Genomic DNA, 9,023 nt, shown 5'->3' with positions numbered 1-9,023 from the left:
ATCCCAAACAAACACACAGAGGATTCACAGAGAGACAGGGACAAGAGGTAGGGGCAACTTCCAGGAGGAGGGAATGTGAGACTATGTCGTGGGACTGAGGTGGGGGAGCGATGGGTGTGTCCCTAGACAGGTTGACAGAAGCTGATGGCAGAGACTTTGAGACCACACTGAGGTGCAGAGGGCTTCTTGCCTGTGGGTGAGGAGGGGAGCCCTAGACAAAGCAGCACAGGGTGTGGGAGTTGGGGGTTGGATGAGGCAGGGAGACCAGTGAGGGGCGGGCCCCACACATGTCATGGGGATGGGTAGGGGGAGGTGGGGATAGCAGATGGAGGCGAGGGAAGAAGCCGGCACTCAAAGGAGCTCCAGTTCCCTGCCAAGAGCTGGACCGAGATGATGAAAACTCTCCTTGCTTTTCCCCCATTTCTTCTGTCAGTTGAAGTATTTGTTGCCAGAAATTTCCTGCCACTCTCGTCTCTCTCAGTGAGAGGAGGTAGGTAACCCGGGGGGTCTGTTTCTACAAGGAGGGGGAACACACCTTAACAGCTAGTCTGACAGATGGATCCTCAGTCTCTGACATTGCTTTATTCTATAGCAAGGGACACATGGAGGGACATGTGGAGCCTTTCCTTAGATAGTTGGTTGATTGGGCTACGTCATGCTTCATTCCCCAAAAAAGATCCTCTCATTCTAGGTCTTAGTCAATACGTGTTCATTGGCTGATAAATGTTAAAGATATCATGTAGTTTTTGAGACACAATAATCTTTGTTACTAATTATTTATACTAGAAGGTTCTTAAAATTAACTGCTCCTTTGAGTCCCACTGAAAGGCTGGAGGGACAACAGCCTACATTCTAGAAATGTTCTTTACTATATAAAACTGACACAGGCTTATTAAAGAAAAAGCACAAAATTGAATGAAGCCAAAATAAAAGATTCCCATCTCCTTCCCACCACCCCCGCATCCTTAACCCACTCCTCCGAGGTGTGGATGTAGCTTGTCAGACATTTTCTAAATGTATCTTTTTATAATGTACTTAAAAAAAAAAAAAAAAAAAAACAGAAATGAGCCCACACTCTACATCCTGTTTTGTAGCTTGGTTTTCTCCACAATAGATGGCCTTTTGGAAGTCCGGGCACTGGGTGTACCCCATTCTGTTTGGGCTGCTGAGTCCTCTCTGTGCAAGATTTGTTCTTACGGGACATCTTTAGTAGAAAAAAACAGACTTCAATTCCACCAATTTAATTTGCACTGGGATTCTTGGAAAAAGGACTGTTTTTATCCTTTGTAAAGTACCGGCCTGTGGCCAGATGCCAAGTGCCTCTCACTTAGGGAAACTCCAAACCCCCTTAAGGAATTAGGAGGTCCCAGGCAGAACTGGGCAAGGGCTAGCCCCAGAGAGTAGGAGCAGAGGATTTGTTTCTAGTTCAGATTCTTGCAGGAGATCCCAAGAGCCCCAACAAAACATGGTTAAACACATTTTGCATTTCCTCCAGGACTTTGGTCACTGACATTGAGAAATATAATGGTAAGTTGATTTTTATTGAGAAGTTCCTCCCAGGAAAACCAACTGTAGCATTCACTCAGAAGGGTCTGAGGATGTTTCTTTGGTGATATGGAAACACACAATCCATGCCACTTATAGAGTTCTATATAAAAACATTTGCCACCGCATTATTAATATTTTAAAAACTGGTAACAATTTGAATGTCCATTGGCAAGGGAGTGAATAAATAAATTGAGGTGCATTCATAGAATGGAGTATTTGATATAATGAAAACATGTGAGTTGGGTCTTAAAGTTGAGTGAAAGAGCACGTAGCAGATGGTATATATGGTGTAAGACCACTTAAAAACATGCAAAATGTTATAGATGCATGTAATTTGTGGTGAAAAAATGTAAAAACACAAGAATTATGGTACTGATGACCTTGTAGAGATAGGAAGGGAGAAAACTTACCAGCTGCCAATATTGACGACTTCACCCACAACTGTGATGTTAATTTCTCTTTTTTTCTTCTTTTTTTGAAATTTTCAAAGAATCTATTGAAGCCTTTCCTTTACCCACCCCACTTTTTGGGGCCCAGTTTTATGCATATATAACTGAAAAATATTGTATATATTTATGATGTACAATGTGGGGTTTTTTGGCGGTATTGAGGATTGAAGCCAGGGCCTCACGCATGCTTAGGCAAGTGCGCTATCATTGAGATACATCCCCAGCCCTTTTAATTTTATTTTTGAGACCAGGTCTTGCTAAGTTGCCCAGACTGGTCTCAAACTTGAAATCCTCCTGCCTCAGCCTCCTGAGTAGCCGGGATTGCAAGTATGCACACTGTGCCCATCTACAAGGTGATTTTTGATATACATATATGTTGTGAAATGATTGTCACAAGATAATATATTTGTGACATCATACAGTTATTCTTTGTGTGTGGTGAGAATATTTAAGATCTATTTTCTTAGCAATTTTCAAACATATAATTCATTATTTTTATTATTATTATTAGTTGTAGTAGTAATAGTAGTACCAGGGATTAAACCCAGAGGAATTTAACCATTAAGCAACATTCCCAATTTTTTTTTTTTTTTTTTTTTTTTGAGACAGGGTCTCACTAAGTTTCTTAGGGCCTCACTAAATTGCTGAGACTGGCCTTGAACTTGAGATCCTCCTGCCTCAGCCTCCTGAGTTGCTGAGATTACAGGCATGCACTGTACCTGGCCACAATATATTAACTATATCCACCATGTTAGTACAGAAAATCTCCAGAATTTATTCATCCTGCCTAACTGGAGCTTTGTACCATTGGAGTGTCTATTCCCCCGCCCCCGTTCCTGACATCTACCATTCTATCCTTTGCTTCTTTGAGGTTGATTTTTAAGATTCTACATATAAGCAAGATCATGCTGTATTCTCTATTCTGTGCCTGACTTATTTCACTTTAGCTTAGTATCCTACAAATTCATCAGTGTTATTGCAAATGACAGGATTTTCTTCTTTTTAAAGACTGAATAACATTCTGTTGTGGATAAATACCATGGTTTCCTCATTAATTCATGTGTTAATGAACACTGATGTTGATTCCTTATCTTGGCCTTGTGAATATTCCTTCTTTTAGCTATTGGGAACGCAGATATCGCTCTGATATGCTGATTTCACTTTTTAGCTGAATATCCAGAAAATGGCGTTGCTGGATCCCATCCTGTTGCTGGAACGTGGTTTCAGTTTTCTGAGGAAGCTCCATATTGTTTTCCATAATGGTTCTACTAGCTTAATTTCCCAACAGTAGTGGACAGCGTTCCTTTTCACCACATCTTTTGATAATAGCCATTCTAACAAGGGGGAGGTGATACCTCATTGTTTTCATTTGCATTTCCCAAATGATTTAGTGATGTGCAACATTTTCCACATGCTTTTTTGTCCATTTTGTATCTCTTCTTTGGGAAATGCTTGTTCAGGTCCTTCATCCATTTAAAAACATCAGGTTATGCCAGGTGCTGTGGCTCATGACTGTAATCCCAGCCGATCAGGAGGCTGAGACAGGAGGATTGCAAATTCAAAGCCAACCTCAGCAACAGTGAGGTGCTAAGCAACTCAACGAGACCCTGTCTCTAAATAATACACAAAATAGGTCTGGGGATGTGGTTAGTGGTCAAGTGCCCCTGAGTTCAATCCCTGGTACCCTAATAATAACAACAATAATCATCATCCAGTTACTTGTCTTTCAGCTACTGAGTTCTTTAGGTAGTTTGGATGTTGACCCCTTATCAGATGTATAGCTTCCAAATATTTTATTCCCTTTTCATAGATCATCTCTTCACTCTTGGTTATTTCTTTTGCTGTGCAGAAGCTTTTTTAGTTTGATGTAAGATCCACTTGTCTATTTTTGCTTTTATTGCTTTGGGGTCATGTCCAAAAAAAAATTGTCCAGGCTGATGTCAAGAATCAGCTTTTTCTCTGCTTTTGCCTAGTGGTTTTCCAGCTTCAGAGTGTGTGTTCACATCTTTGATTCATTTTGAGTTGGATTTGGTACACTGTGTGAGACAGGGGTCCAAGTTCACGCTTGGGCTTATGGGTGGTGTTTTCCCAGCACCCCTTCCTGAAGAGCTGCTCCTGTCCCCATTGTGTGCTCTCCGTGCTTTGTCAAATTTTAGTTGACTTCCTTGCTAGTTATTAAAGCAAAGGTGGCTTGGAGAAAACTGGAATAAAAGTGCTGTCCCGAAGGGATATTCCTTAAGGGATTCGAACTGAGTAATGAAAAATTCATCAGCTTCTAACAGAAGCAGAAACAGAGATACACAAATGGAGGGCAAGTCAACCGAGGCTACAGGGAGGCCATTGAACTATTATGACTACGACAATCGGGTCATTTGGGGACAAAAGCTGTTTGCTAAATTCAACTTTTGACATTAGAAGTGGAGAAAAGTACAAAAACAAAATAGCATGAAATTAGGGTTTTCTAGAATTAGACTTAATTCGGGGTAAAGCCCTGTGTGAATCCAGTAGAATGTGCAATGAGTGCCTTCTAGAAGCCTTTTTGGAAGCAGCAACTTCATAAACTGCTCTGACTTAGAGAAAGAATAAAGGTGGACTCAGTACAAACTCAGGGCGAAAAGATCAGAGAGGAGGATGACCTCCAGCTGTTGGAGTGGGGAGAAAGTTTCATGCAGAATGTGGCATTGGACATGAACTCGAAGGTTGAGAGAATTTGGTCCCTTGAGGTTGCAAGGAAACAGCTTGAAGGAAGCTTTCCCATCTGGAAATGGTAAAATGTGGGCCAACGAGGACAGCAGCATAGTTAAGAGAAAAGGCTCTTCCCTGGGTTGTTAGGTAGGTCAGCCATGAACATGTAGGTGGGGGAAGAACAAGGAAAGGTGGAAATTGGTAGCGAAGACATCAGACATAGACATCAAAGAGGGTCCTTAGGTCACAGGGCTGGGAGTCACAGGGAACTTATCAAAAGAAACATCTGGAACAGGTATGTCAAAAAGCTCCCAGCCTTAGTTAGTTATAACCCCTTAAGGGAACTACTGTTTCAAGTTCATGTCATGCCCCATCCCTGTGGCCAGGTCATCAGGACACACCCTTTGTGACCAGTCATCGGGACCCTCACAAAGGAAATCTGCTGAAGGCTATAGAAAGAGAAACCAACCATTTAAAGGGGAGGGGAATAACTAAGAACAAAGGAATCCCAAGCCCTTAAAGACTCCGGACTCTAAAATCAATACCGCTCTCTCCTCTCCAGAGGCAGTTATACTGTATGGTATCCTCGTTTCTCACTTTTCTACTATCCCCCTGTCTATACTGTGTGACTTGATTGAAGTTCTTCTTGGGGGACCCCCAAGAATGGGTGGCTATAGACCCCCACTGCTGCTTGAGCCCATGGGCGGGTCTCCTTTGCTACAGGTTCAGGTCGCAAAACAGAGATGTACAGAGGGTCTTTTAAAGAAATGGGGGTGGGTAGCTGAGATTTTGCCAACACTGACCATAAGATTCCAACTTATTCCTAGTGTGAAGCACTTAAAAATAAAGTGTTGCTGGGTTCATACCTGAAATAATTGAAACAAGAAATTTAGATAGATATTTGTAATCAATGTTCGTAGCAGCATTGTCACAGGAGAGAAGGGACTGAAGCTCCAAACCCCAGTTCTGGTCTCCCCACCAAAGAAAATTAAAATTCAGACACAAAAAGTCAAGTAAGAGAACTTGAGTATGAGTGAAAGTATGGCTCAACCAAAAAGAACAACCAGAGAGAGAGAGAGAGAGAGAGAGAGAGAGAGAGAAAGAGAGAGAGAGAGAGAGAAGAGATCAACAATGGGTACAATGTTGCTTTTAGATTTATTGCTCTTTGATGTTTGCCAGGAGAATTGGGTTCTACCTCCTGCCATCTTTATCAATCAGATGTTTATCTCCTTCCTCACATCTGGTGGGGGAGTTTTTGACCCCAGCTGGTCTTCTTCAGACCTGTCATCATCATGACAGGTGAAGGCCATCCTATTCAGAGAGGATTCATCTACGAGCCAATCCTATGTTAATGTGGGCACTGGGGGTCCGTGGCTGGACAGCATTTCCCTTAGTGTGCCTGCACTACTGAAGAAACTTCTCTTCTGAAATGTAATGAGAAACCTGTGACCATAAATCCCAGCTTTACAATGACCTCAGTAGACCCTGCCAGGAGTTAGCCCCATGGATCTTTCTTTCTTGACCCATTTCTTATTAACTCCCTTTGTTTCTCCCTGTTTATTCTCAGGGTCGGTACACCTTTTGTTATTCTTTGGGTTACTTCATTGTTCATTAAAGGCAATTTCAAAGAAACCCCATGATCTTGCTTTTATTGGTTCCCATTTCCCTGTTCATTACTAATTACTACCTAATGAGATTACTTGCAGTAGTCAAAAGGCAGAAATGGCCCAAATGTACATCCATGAATGAATGTAGACAACACGATAGGTATTTGTATAAAATGGTATATTATGTGCGGGTTTACAAAGGAATGAAATTCCAACGCAGGCTACAAGGTGGATGGATATTAAAGACAATATGCTAAATGAAATAAGTCAGACATCAAAGGACAAATATTATAAGATTCTATTTATATGAGGTAGCAAGAGTAGTCGGATTCCTAGGGACAGAAAATAAGGTGGGGGTTACCAGGGGCTGGCAGAGGGGGGAGTGGGGTGCTGTTGTTTACTAGGGAAGGCGTTCCACTTACCAGCTTAGTAGGACCCTTGGAGAGAAGAGCCCCTATCTGGATATAGGGGCTACATCAGAGGGAACAGATGGACCTCATTCATGAAGAATTGTGGCTGGTGGTTTTGACCTGTCTGGTGTTTCCTTGGAGGAACAGCTTAAAGGGCTTACCTTTATCAGAACCCTTGCAGCTCTGGGCAGCTCTCCAGTTACATGCTGATCTGTTTGTTGCAGCTACCCGAGGCCGTGGATAATAGTTGAGAGGAAAAAAAAATGGGGCACAATTTTGGAAGAAAAACCTGGGGAATTAAATTTTTTAGGGAATAAGAGCTTTGAAAAGCTCTGACACTTTCCCAGGAATCTAGAACAGAGAATCAACAAAGAGTGGAAAGTATAAAAAGAAATCAAAGAGAAATTCTGAAAAGCACCATAACTGAAACAAAAATTCAACAGAGGATTTCAGTAATGGATTTGAATAGGCAGAAAAAGAAATCAGCAAATTGAAAGCATGGTCCATATCAAGATTATTAAAAAACAACAAAGATAAATGATCAGAGCCCAAGAGACTTATGGGACATCATTAAGCATATCACATATGTACAATGAGAGAAAAGGAGAAAGAGAGAGAGGAGTGAGAATATTTTTTGGTAATGGTTGAAAAATCCCCCAATATGATGAAAACTATTTATCCACACATCCAAGAAGCACAACAAACTCCAAGTAGGATTAAACACAAAGAACAGCGTTACTCATGGCAGCCCAAAGCAGAAACCCCCCAAATGTCCATGAAACTGATGAATGGATAAACAAAATCGTGACATTCCCATTCACTACATAATATCAGGGTAGGAAACATTGATACATGCTATCACATGGATGAACCTTGAAACCATCATGCTAAATAAATCAAAGGAGCTAAACATCAAAGACCACATAGCATAGGATTCAGTTTAGATGAGTGTCCCTAATAAGGGAATTCACTGAGGCGCCAAGTAGATGAGTGATTATGAGGGCTGGAGAGGAGGAGGAATGGCGGGGGATGACTTAAGGGGCACAGGGATTCTGTTTGAGGTGAGGCAAGTGTTCTGGAAGTAGATAGTGCTGATGATTGCACAACACGGGACACCCTAAAGACCACAGAACTGCATGTATACTTTAAAATGGTTTTAGAATTGGTACTTAGGTGTTAATGGGAATTTTAACTCAAAAAAAAAAAAAAAAATCCAAAGCTGGGTGCGGTGGTACATGCCTGTAATCCCAGTGGCTCTGGAGGCTGAGGCAGGAGGATTTCGAGTTTAAAGTCAGCCACAGCAATGGTGAGGCAGTAAGCAACTCAGTAAGACCCTGTCTCTAAATAAAATACAAAATTGGGCTGAGGATGTGGCTCAGTGGTTGAGTGCCCCTGAGTTCAATCCCTGGCACCCCACCCCACCCCCAAAAACTGATTTATAAGATAATAAAGTGAAACAAAAATAAATTGCATATGAAAAAGTAACAGCAAAATATGTATTTCTGCTCTGCTGCTATGATTTTTTGGGAGATGACTTCCATCCCACTTCTCCACAGTCAGCAGCTGTGACCTTACTTGCCAGTCACAGGATATCCATTTCCCAATCTCTACAGGTTTCTAGGGTTTCAATAAAATAAATGGGATCAATGGGAACGCCATCGTGTGGCCAGGTCAAGAACCTGGTCCTTACATGGACTCCATCATCCCTGGGAATGCTTTCCTCCCCCACCATCTCCATAATGTCTTAAACCAGGAGTTGGCAAATCCAACCAGAGGGACAAACCCAGCTGGCTGCTGCCTGTTCTTGCAAGGTCCAGTAGGGTTGGTTTTCACCAAACAGACGGGAGGAAAGGGTGGGTGGGGGTCACCCAGCATTGCTTCTTTGGCCTGGTTGTCCCCTGACCCTCACCCAGAGGGCACCCTCCCGGGGTCCTCATGCCTTCCGCAGCATCTTATTCTTCCCCGTGAGGCTCCTGCCCCAGGGAAGCTGTGTGATTGGTTGATTCTGCTTCTCCCCCAAGGTGGAGCTGCCTTGAGGGCTCGGACCTGTCACCCAGTGAGATATGATCTCCTAAAAAGAATCTCATTTTTCTCAGTAGATCTGTATCAACAACAACAAAATCCTATTTGATGATCATTTTTCCATAAAAAACTTTGGAATTTTTTTTTTGTTATATAAATACCTACATAATATCTTCAATTTTGCTTCTAGGGCCCTGTAAAGCCTAAAATATTTTCTACCTGGTTGCTATGGTTTGAATATGGATAGTGTCCCCCAAAGGTCTGTGTGCTATAAAGGCTTAATCCCCAGGGTGGCGCTCTTG

This window comes from Callospermophilus lateralis, chromosome 18 (genome assembly GCF_048772815.1).
Source record: "Callospermophilus lateralis isolate mCalLat2 chromosome 18, mCalLat2.hap1, whole genome shotgun sequence".
Taxonomy (NCBI): Eukaryota; Metazoa; Chordata; class Mammalia; order Rodentia; family Sciuridae; genus Callospermophilus; species Callospermophilus lateralis.
This window is presented reverse-complemented; position numbering follows the sequence as displayed.